Genomic DNA, 14,236 nt, shown 5'->3' with positions numbered 1-14,236 from the left:
CTTTTTATGTTTGAATTTATCTTTGGGAATGTGCCTATAATGACAGCACACAAGATTTAGCAACAGAGCCTATATGTAATTTTAAAGCTTTACCTGAAAACTGATGAAATTGCAGAATGTATTCCACTCAATGTATTGAGTTTTTAAATGCTGTCAGTCATGTGTGCAGCATGCAAAGTCAGGAGCGGTGTTATCAGAAGCAGCAATGGGAGCAAGACTTCTCCACCCTTATTCTGATCCAAGACAAACACCATCCTGCTATTGTTTCTTTCATCTGAACAGATCTATTGCCCCCCAGCTGGAGGAACACAGTGTTCTGAGACACACACATGGGAGGAGAAAGGATTACTCCTGGCTCTGGGATCACAACCGTGACCTATCACTCACTGTGTGTGTGTGTGTGTGTGTGTAAAAGACAAGTCTATGTTTGGATGCCTCTACAGGTGCTTGTAGAACGTGTTCCAAAAATATTTTTCCTACTCTAAATCTAAACAATGAAAAAAAAGTGTGTGAACGGGAACAGCAACAGTAGCTGCACGTCTCAAGCATTACAAAGTGTTAGAGAAGAAAAAATGTGGAGGCTGTGGAAAAAAAGTCTATTGCAGGAATGGACTGGCTGAGTTAACGGATAGAGAGACATGCAAAGCGAGTGGCCTGTGAGACTACAGGGCTAAGAAATACTCAGATGAATCAAATCCAAAGATAACACATTCAGTGCAGCTCATCTTTTGGTCAGCACTGCACTAAGGTAATCTACATGTCTACACCTACCTGGTGATTAAGGGCATTAAAGGAGCTAATCCCAGAGAAGATGATGAACCATCCATAGGAGACGGGTAGAGACGACCCAAAACCAACAACAACAAGAACACACTGAATCACTGAAAGAGAGAGAAAGGGAAATACATTGCATTGACTTCCATTTACTTTCCTAAAATACATGACTTATGTAACTAAAAACAAGTTAATTTCCGTAACTTATCTAATAATGTAACTAATGTGAACTACTAAATTAACACAACTTAAGTTACTAGCATAGCTAACACAAATAACAATGTTTTCAACGTCTTCCACTTACTAATGCAAGAAACTAACTGAACTGATCTAGCTTATCGTTCATACATGTGAGTTTGTAACTTCTCTAATTACTAAACTAGCATAGCTTCCTTCACTTACTAAGCTAACTTGGCTGTATGTGACTTCATGACGTATTTAACTAACTTATTTAACCTGTATAATGCAGTTAGCTAACATAACTTCCTCTAAATACTAATGTAACTAACTGAACTAGCCTAGATGTGTTTTCATAACTTCTCTAAAACAATTTCCTGTACTTACTAACATATAACAAAATTAACTAACGTATTCATATGCAACTATAACTTCTCTTATTTTACTAGCACAGCTTCCTCCACTTACTAATGTGAACTAGCCTACATACACTATTTGTGACTTCACATATTCTCGAATTGCTAAACTGCACTTGCTAACATAATGTATCTTGCCTGTATATTATAACTGAGGCTTTCAGAATTAGTGACCAGCCAATCCAAACACATATAGCTACTAACAGTTTCAATGACAAGGAGTACATTCACATTGTCACCATTACTAACCCAATGGCCCTTCACCTCCTTTCTCTTTTACTACATTTCTGCAAGTTTCTTTCACAGTCCAGTAGAAACTCAAGACTTAAAGCCAGAACAAGCGCATGAAAAAAACACAAATGTAAATTACTCATATCTTTCTATTACTCTGAAAGGGCCAAAATCTGTTCTGTTCTCTACAGGCCGTGAGCTTTCCATGGCACAGCTGCCAGCTGTTGATACGCTTGTCATTATTACATCAAACATGGCCCAACTCCCCACCACCAAGGGGTCCCAGGAGCCCGTAGACCCCGGGCAAGAGTGCAGGAAATGCTATTTTGCTTATCAGAGCCCGGGTAATGCATTTAGAGTCTGATTTCAGTCAGGCACAGTGTGGGACAGCCAAGAACTTGAGATCATCTCCAAGCCCAGGGGGATTGAAGTGTTAATGCTCATGCGCGTTCAAGAAAAATCTGGAAGGGGAGTGCGAGAACGAACCAAAGAATTATGAAAAAAATCAGAGGAATGGAAAAAGACATTAAAATGGGCAAACAAGTTCAGCAACGGTCAAGAGGTGATAAGACTGGAAGAGAATGTGAGATTAGCGAAGCGAGTGGAGTCTTGGCCCTGGTCTTTTCATCTCATTTCATCTCTGGTGCATGTCCAAACGAAACCTCTCGGCAATCATTTCCCATGTTAAACGTTTTAAATTGTTATAAATCCCTCAAGCTGAAGCAAATCGTTCATCACGATTTCATCCGTGCTCGTGAAATCTTCATATCGCAAACCAGTTTACAAATTGCGAGGAGGGCGATGAACCGTATTCCAGAGTTCCCACATGCTTTTTACAGCTTGCTTTCCAGATAAAAGAAACATGGTGGATTGAACTTCAATAGGAAAAAAATGTCATTTCAAACGGCGACTCCACCCCCCTCCCCCCCAGACATCCCATGATGCTCCTTTTCTATTTGGTGGGTGGTGCAAGGAAGCTGATGACTTTTAAACCCCTTCGCACTTCTCTCTACTGTTACTTATATGTGAAATAATTTATATGAGGTATAAATACAAGCTTGGCAAGCGGGTCGCAAAGACTAGGCCGTGAGAAAGAGACCACTCTTAGCTAAAAGCAGAGAACGCCAGACTGAAAATGCATTAAAATAATTGGATACATATTAAGATGATATTGGCTCGAAGGCCTCTTGCACACTGTAAGTGCTATTTGGAAGAGCAGCGCATCAGTCTGTGGAGAAATGAAATGAGGGAGATCAGAGACGAGCATGTTCTCACAGTCGCTGAAGAGCGCGGTCTGGATCCAACATGGCTGAAGTCCCACTCCTGGTTTACTTATCTGAGGAATCTCAGCTTGGAATCTGTCCATCAGTTTGGCCGAAAGGCTTAATAGGTCTAAAGAGGCTTGATGGGGCACTTAAATGATCTTAAGAAAGGGCCTCAGAGAAATTAAAGAAGGGTGAGAAGAAGAACTGGGTCCGTTTAGCGAACGCTAGGATCTTTAACAACATCCGACGCAAATCGCACACACATTGCGGCGTCCTGTAATGTTATAGGGGGCCTTTTGTTGAGAAATTCTCACCTGTTCACAGAGGCTGCAACTTCCTGCAGCTTACGGAGGAGGAAGGGACAGAGGGCAGGAAAACGAGTGAAAAACTCTCACTCAGTCATCCTGTTTAGAGAAGGGAGAGTAATTAAGTTTACAGTATGTCCTGGATTGCAGACGAGATCAGATGAGAAATGACAAATCAATGACTTTAATCAACTGGGAACAAGTTTTTCCATTTGATTTAATAAGCGAGACTTTTATTTTGAACAGTATTTTGCAGACAAGAGTGCTCATTCCTAGTTTATTCTGTTTAACAGCTCTGTCAAATAACTGAAGGGCAACGGCTATACTATGTGTTTCATATACAGTACTGTCTGCCTCCAGCAAATACACATTTAAATTATTATTATTTTGAATATCTGATCTGACAAACTTTGCAAACTTCACCAAATCCAGCTGTTAGACTAGCCTGGGTGTGTGTTTTTTTTTTTTTTTTTAACCACACTGCGCTATATACAATTGACTGTCACCTCATATTCACCGTGTATTTTAAGTAAAATGAGTGTCAGCTGTTCTATATTTGAGAAAATATGATTCCCAGTGCACACACGGTTACCAGATCACCAAGTGTATGATTTATTAGTGTTTTTATTCATGTCTTTATAGTGATTTTATATGTGAAAAATGTTTAAAATGCATGCGTGCAGTTCAGTCGAAAGCTTGTCCTCTTGGACTTGCTGTTAATGCCGTTAAACTGAATGTAAGAAGCAAATTGTCTGCTTAAGCACCATATAAACAACAACAGTGAAATAAGGACGTGCAGTTTATCTTTCAATCAATGTTGTGTTCGCTACTATAGTAACAGCAGACTGAAATAAGATAAAGATGTCATGCCATGCGGAGGTGTGTTATAAAATGTTATCAAGAATAATGCAATGCACCGATGAAGAAAATATGAGCCGGAAAAAGATGACAACGTTTTTCATAATTCAGTGAAGTTTAGGATTAGTTGGAAATTATTTGATTGATCTGTCCATCTGTATGTCCTCCATGCGGAGCTGCAGACATTGCACCAACGTTTAACAATAAAGAAATACAAAAATATCTGAATATCTTTTAAACATCATCCTACCAAGACATATTACTGGGAGATATCGCGTTCTATAGATTTAATGCAAGTAGTCTGCTATGCAGTTATAAAGAACTCACTGATTTACATCACATGCGATATAAATATCAGCAGCTGCACCAAATGAGTTATTTTTGTTCAGCTAAAACTGAGGTGCTTTTTCCTTTGAATATGAGCTCCAGATTCTCACTATATCAAACTATATGAGCAATAAAAACCTGATGCATCAAATATGATACACAACAAAAACAAACATATTTAATACTCAAAAAAAAAAAAAAAAAGTCTGATTTTTCTGACCTACTGCATATGTCAGGATTTTCAGGGTAAACATTGCAATATTACATTGAAAAATATTTGTAATTATCATGTCGCATTAAAGTAATGTGTCCTCTGCCATAGATGCATGCCATTCTGCCAAAAGAAGGCATTTCCTTTTGGAACCCCTTTGTGTCAGGAGCGTTGCTGCCTACGTAGGCAGCTCACTAGATTTTGGAACAAAGCCTAAGTGACACAAGGAGAGACTGAGACCTTTAAAAGGTCTGGTTTGTTAACCACTTCCTAAAGTCTGTGCTCTTTACAGCTCTATAAAGCTCTCATTAGCTCAGCCTCTGATGGAGCGCTGCAGGGACACATGGCTCACCGGCCCTGTTTGTTTATTCCTTAGAAAGCAGGCTGGAATAAACCCTGGGAACCTCGCTCAAGACAAATGCGTATGTGTTAAGTGAGGGCAAGTCAGACAGTGAAAGTGTATGCGTGTGTCACACACGCATAAACGTATCTTTATTTAGCTAAGCCTCCGTCTTTAGGATAGGCCTTCCAATAAAACCTTTTTCATGTCTGACTGAAACAGCCCATACAGGGCTCACTTTAGCTCAAGAGCCAAGTTTTCAAACACACATGTTGTGACTCCAGCTATGAAAAACGCACACAAACACACCACATCCTGTTTCAACCGCTAATGCACACAGTCTGGTCTGAACTTAGGCCAGGGTGCTGTCATGGTAACAAGGAGGGTCAGCCTCATCTGCAGTCCGGCCACATGCTGCATGCTAGCAACACACACATACACAAATGAGCTCTGGCGTGGACAGATGTGGTTACAGTTAAGCTCAACACAACCCTGCATACCGTCAGTATGGATTAGTGTCTTCCTGAAAAAACACTTCCAAGATGTCCATAAATGTCGAGCTCAAACCGTCTTTAACCACTCCCATTTGTCATAACTTACATTCACAAATGAATGTAAAGTGATATAAGTTAGCATATCATGTGTAATGCGCATGTGTGTGAAGCATAGGGCCATTGTAACCACAAACGCTGACCACACACACACACACACACACACTACAGTATTTCTTCAGCTAATTTGTTTATGTAACGTAAAGCACATTCAGATCATGAAAACAGGAAACAACCTCCTTTTCTGACTGAGGTCACCCAATAAACGTCTGACAAACAAGCAAATGCTCTTTGTATTCTGATAAGACCAAGCAAACACAAATGAACAAAAGCATCATTTTTGCAGAGGAGAACAGCCAAACAACAAAGGCAAGAGCTTGAAGTGTCTAAACGAAATGACCTAGTTGAGAAGATGGTATCCGATTCTAACATCTTTGTTAGTCTTGTTTATAAACGTATAAACTGGTTTAAAGACTTTTGTCATGTTTTGTTTCAGTGTTTAACTAAGATGAGTATAATTTGTTTTCAAACTGTAATTTGACTCATTTGATCCAATCCAAATAGAGAGAGAGCGAGAGAGAAAAAATAAAAACATGAATTAATTCAGATTGACGAATCCGAACGTAGTGTTTACATGAACGCTAAATAAAGGGATCGGGTTGATATGTGCGTTTATATATTACAAGATTTTGATCGGATTTGCTCTATGCGCATACTGCATGAATATGCAGAGTTTCCCGCTGCTGTCGCATATTGTTTTAAAATGCACACGATTTATTTATTAACTTTTTTGTAATTAAAAAAAAATAATAATAATTGTGCCCCTTCCCACTACCAAAACTGCTGATGAGAGTCTTAAACAAGGACTCTGGTGGAATGTTGTCCTGCTCCACTTCACATACGCTGATTGAAAGGGGATTTTTATAATGAAGGGATACTCATTTATGACACTTTATTCACCAGGAAGAACAGCTCGTTCCACGCGTCATACGTCATTACGCTAGTTCTACATCACTGTGCATGTGCAGTATTTTCCAGTTTCGGTTTTCAATCCGATCAAGTGTTTACATGTCCTGTCAGTCGGATTACAAAAAGGAATAAACCACCCCTTACAATCGGACCAAAATTTTAGTCAGATCTGGCCAATTCAATCCGATTGACATGTTTACGTGTGACTTTTTATTCTGATTGTGCTTCTAGACCTATTACGATCTGATTAATAGGGTCCATTTAAAAGCAGTTTATAATAGTAAGTAGATCTTTTTTCTTTTTTTTTATAGTAAGTTAAAACATGAAAACTAATGTAAAACATGTCTGAATAGCAAACTGATCCAAGAAACATAAACAAATCCCACTTACATTAATCAATCTGGAAGAGTACAGCTACTAAAATGTGTGTTTGATAAACAAATAAAAGATCTCTTACTTTAGGGAACACACACACGAATAAAAATGTGGTGCATGATTTACATTTTAATTAGTTACTTCAAAGAAACACATTACATTTTTAACTCTATATTGAACTGACAGTAAAGACTTAATTTTATTACTCTCAGTATCTCAGCGACCACTAAAGATTCAGCGTCTCTTTAGAAAATCCCAGTGTAATCTTGAAGTGAAATGCCACGGTCAGCTGACCTGGAACCACATGAACTCTTTGAAGAGGGTTGTGTCATTACGGCCCCCTCAATTTTCCAATTAAGTCCAATCAGCGCACCGATTAATCATAACAAACCATGATCTCATGAGTGAGCCATTATTGTTCTTCAACGAGGTCAGTGCCACTCCTGTTTAGTCATTCCTCACTCCATCTGTGACCTCTCTGTGTTCAATCCCAGAATGCATCTGGACATTCTTGCAACAGCTCATGCCTCACTGGTTCGGATGAGATTAGGGAGCTGATGCAGAGCAGTCTACACAGCAGGAGGGCCCACCCGGCCTGTCCTGCGGTGGCCAGGGGTCAGAGGTCACGGTCAACCCTGCAGCAATGCAGAGGGTGTGAAGAATTGTGTCGACGTTTGTGCGTGCTTGGGCAAGATGTTGTTAGCATTCCCTCTACTACAGAAAAGATAAACGTGTTGAAGTGTGTTAACCCTCCGGGCGTCAGCCCCAATGCCTGTCAAGGGTTTGAGGCTATCAGCAAAAGTGAAGAGTTGAAACCGCCAACAAAAGAGTAAGTCTTTGGGTGGGTCGATAGAAGCAGAGCACAAACAAACAAAGGCCATCAGGGAGTTAGGAGGAACATCCAGAACATTTAAGGGGCTGGAAGGTGTACATGCACTGTAGGCCAACATGCAACAGAGATTAATGACTGGAATAGAAGACTGGAAGGAGAAAAAGCACAGGACTTCAGTGCCCCCTAGTGAACCAACCCATGACCGAGCAGGATCACACAGAGCTCGCCTCGAGATCTGCTCACATCAAGAGAACTGTGGCAAGCCTTCCATCGAAACATTCTTATGGAATCCTCGCATCAAAAGTCTCAATATTGTATTACCAAGTATCAACTTGTGGTTGACAGCACAATTATCACTTCTCTACCTTTTCTCTCCAACCACCAAGCTCCATTCTGCAATGTTACAGCCACTTTCCAACGGATAAAATCAAGCTCTGTATTTACATTGTGCCATATATATCAAATGACATTAGTACAAAGGGTTTGCAATGGCATAAACTGAAGAACAGCGCTGGTAATGAGTCATAAACAATAGTATAAGTACACTCTAAGATTTCCAACTTCTGTTCTGTCAGACAAACTCTATTATGAAGGTTGACGGATTGTAGAATAAGTTGCATGTTCTACACAAAAGCGTCTTTTACCCAATTAGTATGAGCAACTTCAAATATTAAACAGCACTGATCACCCATAATCCCTTGCACTTAAATAATTTTTTGGTTAAAGCATGTGGACTTAAGGGCACATGCAAGTATTTGTTCGTCAAAATGGGCTCTGTTAAGTGAAAAAAAAGTTCGTTTCATTATTAGGGTACACAGTTGTCACTTTGGTGAAGTTTCTTAAGATTTTTAAGAGTTTTATAAACTTATTTTGGTGCATACAGACAAACTCTGTATGACCTTTTGAGTTTGTACACAAGTTAAGCAAGGTCACCTTTAACTGTTTAGAGTTTAATGTGTTTAGGGTCTTCCAAAATAAGAGTGGTTTACATTAATAATATGCGATATTAACACTGATGTCATTTAGAATAATATATATATAGCTTACTAAACTTGGATTCACAAGTAAATTATGATTACTTCTGAGATTATGAAACTCTAAGTTGAGCTAAAGTAAAAAAAAAATGAGTTAAAGTAAAAAAAAAAAGTAATGCAACTGGTTGCTATAAGTCTTCTCAAAGTGTTCTCTGCTGCATATTTTTTTTACAGTGTAGTTGGGAGTGGTACACAAAACAACTAAACTCACACCTGTTCTTGGAATGCTCATCTTTTCCTTTCTTTTCCCCGGATATCCGTGTTATGAGAGCTGAACGGGAGATTTGAGGAGTTCCTCACATAGAAAGTGGACAGGATGGAGAAACTGATATCAGAGCAAACCTTCCCTCCATGCACATTGATCATTCCAGCTTTGACATTATAACATTAAAGAGGTCAACTTTATTTCAAAACTTAAAAACATGGCACTCGTGGCTACACCAAACCATCGGTATGCTGTGCACACAGACAGCCAATTAAAAAAATTACCGCAGACAAAAACATAAAAATGCTTTCTGTGAACAGCCATGAGTCGACCTCAGTCAGTCTGATAATATTGAATGCACATGGACTGCTGTGGACCGAAGGCTATGGACACTTATGAACTGATAAACAAATTAAATTAACAACATATTAACTTTTTTTTTCAGCCAGATTTCCCCGTGCAGATTATTTATATATACAGTACAGACCAAAAGTTTGGACACACCTTCTCATTCAAAGAGGTTTCTTTATTTTCTTGACTATGAAACTTGTAGAGTCACACTGAAGGCATCAAGGGCTATTTGACCAAGAAGGAGAGTGATGGGGTGCTGCGCCAGATGACCTGGCCTCCACAGTCACCGGACCTGAACCCAATCGAGATGGTTTAGGGGTGAGCTGGACCGCAGAAAGAAGGCAAAAGGGCCAACAAGTACTAAGCATCTCTCGGGGAACTCCTTCAAGACTGTTGGAAGACCATTTCAGGTGACTACCTCTTGAAGCTCATCAAGAGAAAGCCAAGAGTGTGTAAAGCAGTAATCAAAGCAAAATGTGGCTACTTTGAAGAACCTAGAATATGACATATTTTCAGTTGTTTCACACTTTTTGGTTATGTATATAATTCCACATGTGTTAATTCATAGTTTTGATGCCTTCAGTGTGAATCTACAATTTTCATAGTCATGAAAATAAAGCAAACTCTTTGAATGAGAAGGTGTGTCCAAACTTTTGGTCTGTACTGTATGTGTGTGTGTGTGTGTTTGTGTTTATACAGTATATTTAACATGTTATATTGGACATATATAGTTTTTTTTTTTTTTTTTGACTAGATTAACTTCCTTCTTTCATGTTTCACAGAAGAAAGGAAGTCATACAGGTTTGGAACAACTTGAGGGCGAGTAATGTGGAAAGAATTTCAATTTTTGGGTGGACAATTCCTAAACGTACCTCAGGGGGGAAAATGTAATTAAAATAATATGACCTCTTTAACATGAGTAGTGAGTCAGAACACATGATGATGGCCCTCGAGACAATTACGATGCAGAAATTGGTCTTGCAGCTCCAGGGTGTTCAAGAGACACACAGCTCACGTCATGCAGGATTTGCAGGGTCTGATGTTTTGTTCCAGGAACAGTAAAAGGCCTTCAAATCACAATCTTATGTGGCTAAAGTAATGCTGGACACACCAAACTTAATGTTCTAAGTGTTACTGGCTCAACTTTGATCACATTCTTATGTCAGCTTAAGAAACAGCCCTCACAGACTACACGAAATCTGTGTGTGTGTTCTCTGTGTCTGCCTGACTGCTGCATTCTGGGATGGATTAGGCTTACTGTACTCTATAGTAAAGCCTGCTGGCTTGAGTGCTGCATTAACAAGGGAAACCGGCAATGAAAGCAGATCTTTCGACATCATGAGAGTAAGGAACGAGTTGGGGGGCGGGACTCAGAAGGAATGAACTGATAAGAGAATGAAGTGAGGAGGGATGTATGAAAGAGGTAAAGGCAGACAGACAGGTATGAGGGAGGAGAGCACAGGAATGTGACCTGGAGTTGTCGCCGTCCTGACCTGTAGGAGCCGTGTCGCCCATGTGGAGGTGATCAAAGCGAGCGATCGAGGGCAATCGGCCAGGACCACCGCACAGCTGGGAGTGTGTGTGTGTGTGTGTGTGTGTCCACATGTACGGCTCTTGTTGTCCCCTTTGTTCATGGCCTGACAGGGTGGTGTACGCGAGGTGAGCAAATGAGCGCGAGAAAGACTGGAGAGAGAATTATATACTTTAAGTCCCTCTTTTACAAAATAAAAAGTGAAATGTGTTTAGTCTGAGCAATGCATGTACATTTAAGTACATTTGGATGCTTCAAGGCAAACACACAAATGTTTAAATCTCATGACATTAGATACAAATGATCAAATCAAGTGGTATCTGAAAACACACACACACACACACACACACATATAGATTATGATATATATATATATATATATATATATATATATGATCAAATCAAATCAATATATATATATATATATATATATATATATATATATTATTTTTTTTATTTTTTTTGGCGGACTGATTGAACAATGAGTCAAAAGATCGTAAGCTAATAATACATATGTATTCATTCATCACACTGAATATGGTAAGTATAGTCAAGTGCATTTAATTTAGTGATACTGTATTCAGCACAGTGTGCTTTGATGTATACTGCATGCATACAGCAAACATACTGCTGCATTTAATAAATCACATCCACCGAAATCAGATTTAAACCTTTAATGTTGCATAATTCCTACCATTTCCCCACAGTGTGAGAACTGAATTTAATTGAAATATTTTTTTAATAATTTAAAAGTTAGATCCATTGAAATTGAATGCATCTTTTAAAAAATCTTACTGACAACCTTGATAGTGTCTTTTATAGGTTACATTAAAATGAATTGTCAACATCTAATAAAAAAAAGCATTTGTGCATTTGAAAAGTGCCAATTTAATTGTCCAAATATGTCACAGTACTTTATATTTGGCGTTGTTAATGAGCAGATTTAGTGAAGAATGACAGGAAGTGGTATGTTATGTCAGCTGGTAGATGACAGTACTTTGAGATACATATGTTTTCAGTCAACCACCACACCCATACGATTCTGTTATCCAAGGAACTTACACAAGCACGGTTTATAAATAAGAAAGAGGATACACTCACGGCCCACACAGGAGAAGTGAAACCCAGGACAGCAGCACTCATGTCCTCCCACAGACGTGTGTCTCGATACAAAGAGCTCAGGATGCTCAGACCTGTACATGCAGAAAAACAAAGACCCATTAAACAGGCCTGATTCTACTCCTGTTTTTCTCCTAGAAATGAAGTCTCTGTGTGTGTGTGTGTGTGTCATCTGTCATCTTCAGGAGACCACAGCTGCATGATCTGGGCTTAGAGGACAGCAGGGCCTACAAAAAGACACCGTTATCACAGCGATCACTTTCATGGAAGATTAACAGGCAAGTTCCCACACATTTGACGTGGTTTGGAACGACATGAGGGTGAGTAAATGATGACAGAAGTTTCATTTTTAGGTGAACTGTCCTTTACGCTGTATTTCAGACAGGACATTCCCTTCAGACGGGGACAGTGAATGACAGCATGACTGCTGAGGAAAAATGACTCAGGGTGTGGAACCGAATATGGCCTCTGTTCTTTTGTCCTCGTGCCAAAGGGTGTGAACTCATCGCATAAGACCACCTCATCCGGGACATACCACAGGAATGTGCGCTCATGCCAGGTGTTGAGTCTCCCCATCTCTCTCAGTGTCTTATTCTTCCCTAAAACCCTCTCATTATCTTGCGTTGATACACAGCTCATTGTTCCTTGACTTCAGTCTTCAGCTATTCTGAACTCTCGGAGGACTGTCCACAAGGGAAGATCTCCATCATAAAAACTATACGGAATCGATTACCGATCCCCAGATGTTCAAATAACATTAATGAAATGAAATTTTGGGGCACATAACTGCATCTTTGGATTACATCACAGTGAGTTGTTGCCCTGCATCATATTTGTCAACTGTATGAAATGCATTATATGCACAGAACGGGTGCATTAACTGCGTTAAAATATTTTAATAGTGTTAATTTTCCAAAACGTATTATATTAATAAGTTAAACTGACAGCCCCAAAATTTATACAAGAAAGGGCTATTGTTTCTTTAAGAGTAAAGCATTCGTTTTGGAGGTGGGGGGGGGGGTCTAGTGGTCTGTGCCATACATCAAGGAGGCCTAAGGTATCAACCTGTATATACACAGTTTAGAGGAGGGCTCACTGGATTTCACACACACACACACACACACACACACACACACACACACACACACACACATTAGACCTTGTTGTGGAATTCCGAAGACTGTTGGTATCCAAGTTTGTGTGGTTCCCAGTGTCTCTCAGACATTTTTCTCTGTTTTCTCTGATGTTTTATTACCCACAGTTTTCAAAGCAATCTAAAAATCAAATCACATCCAAATATGATCTCGAAGCACAGACCATAAAATTTATTGAATCTGCACACTCATTCATGTGGAAAATGTCAGACTAGGGCCAAGTTATACTACAGTGGAAAAGTCGTGAAGATAAATTTCAGTTTTTAGAAACAGTTTTTGAGGAATCATACAGAGGCAGACTCTGCTGTCAGTCATGGTTTCCAAAAACAATATTAGGCACAAATGTTTGACAAGAATAAGAAATGTTTCTTAAGCAGCAAATCAGCATATTAACATGTTTTCTGAAGGATCGTATGACTCTGAAGACTGGAGCAATAGGCCATTTTGCCCCGCAGGAGTCATTGCGTAGTACAAGAACTAATTGTGGAACTACCAACTTTTTGGTGTTTTCGCACCACAGGAACTAGGTGAAATCTTATTACTGGACTGCCTTTCTCAAGAACCAAATTAACCCCTACTCCGGAGCGGGGTCTAACCAACACAACTGGTACTATCTGTAACCTAAGTAGACAATGATTGGCCAGACGCGTCTGAAAACGGCCTCACCTGCCATGATTTAAAACCCTGTGTAACATACTGTAAACATTGTGTACACTTATTTTGCAAGTATGATGAACAGCGATAAATATATGGATGCTGAAATGCAGGAACTTGTAGCAAATGTTGAAAAAAATCTGTTCTTTCAATAACTTATACGTAGACATTCCATGTCCATTATTGTTAAACCCCCGAAAAACACAGCTCCGATCAAAGCGTCCTCCATCCTCCTGTTGTTAACATTGTTCTTCTTTGTTAACGTTGTTGAACGCTGCGCACAAATGGCGTCGCTGTCGACCGATTTACATCACTTCCTAGAACACACTGTCGGTCCGAATGCAACCCTTTTAATGCTACTGGGAAATAGTTCACGCAAAATTTTAGTACTGTACATTTAGTTTTGGAACTAAAGTAATGTGAAAGTCCCTACTGATGCTGGAAACTCAGCTTTGATCACAGTAATAAATTACATTTGAAAATATACATAAAAATAAAAAAGTTATTTGAAACAGAAAAGAAATATTCCACCATATTAACATTATTACTGCATTTTT

General features: G+C 39.3%; 1 long non-coding RNA gene across 2 annotated transcripts in view; it reads right to left on the bottom strand.

Moving 5' to 3' along the window:
- Nucleotides 1-452: 452 nt before the first annotated feature.
- Nucleotides 453-14,236, bottom strand: part of LOC113113036 (uncharacterized) — a 28,441-nt gene continuing 14,657 nt past the window's right edge. Inside the window, exons 4-6 of one of the 2 annotated variants that reach the window (XR_003293532.1) lie at nucleotides 11,854-11,945; nucleotides 3,178-3,267; nucleotides 453-881 (exon numbers count right to left, since the gene is read on the bottom strand). This is a non-coding gene — a long non-coding RNA (uncharacterized LOC113113036). Of the gene's footprint in view, nucleotides 882-3,177; nucleotides 3,268-11,853; nucleotides 12,099-14,236 lie in introns of both variants that reach the window. The other variant, XR_003293533.1, reaches the window with a different exon arrangement.

The sequence above is a fragment of the Carassius auratus genome, chromosome 13 (genome assembly GCF_003368295.1).
Source record: "Carassius auratus strain Wakin chromosome 13, ASM336829v1, whole genome shotgun sequence".
Taxonomy (NCBI): domain Eukaryota; kingdom Metazoa; phylum Chordata; class Actinopteri; order Cypriniformes; family Cyprinidae; genus Carassius; species Carassius auratus.
The sequence above is the reverse complement of the archived record's forward strand: the minus strand, read 5'-3'. Positions and strand labels throughout refer to the sequence as shown.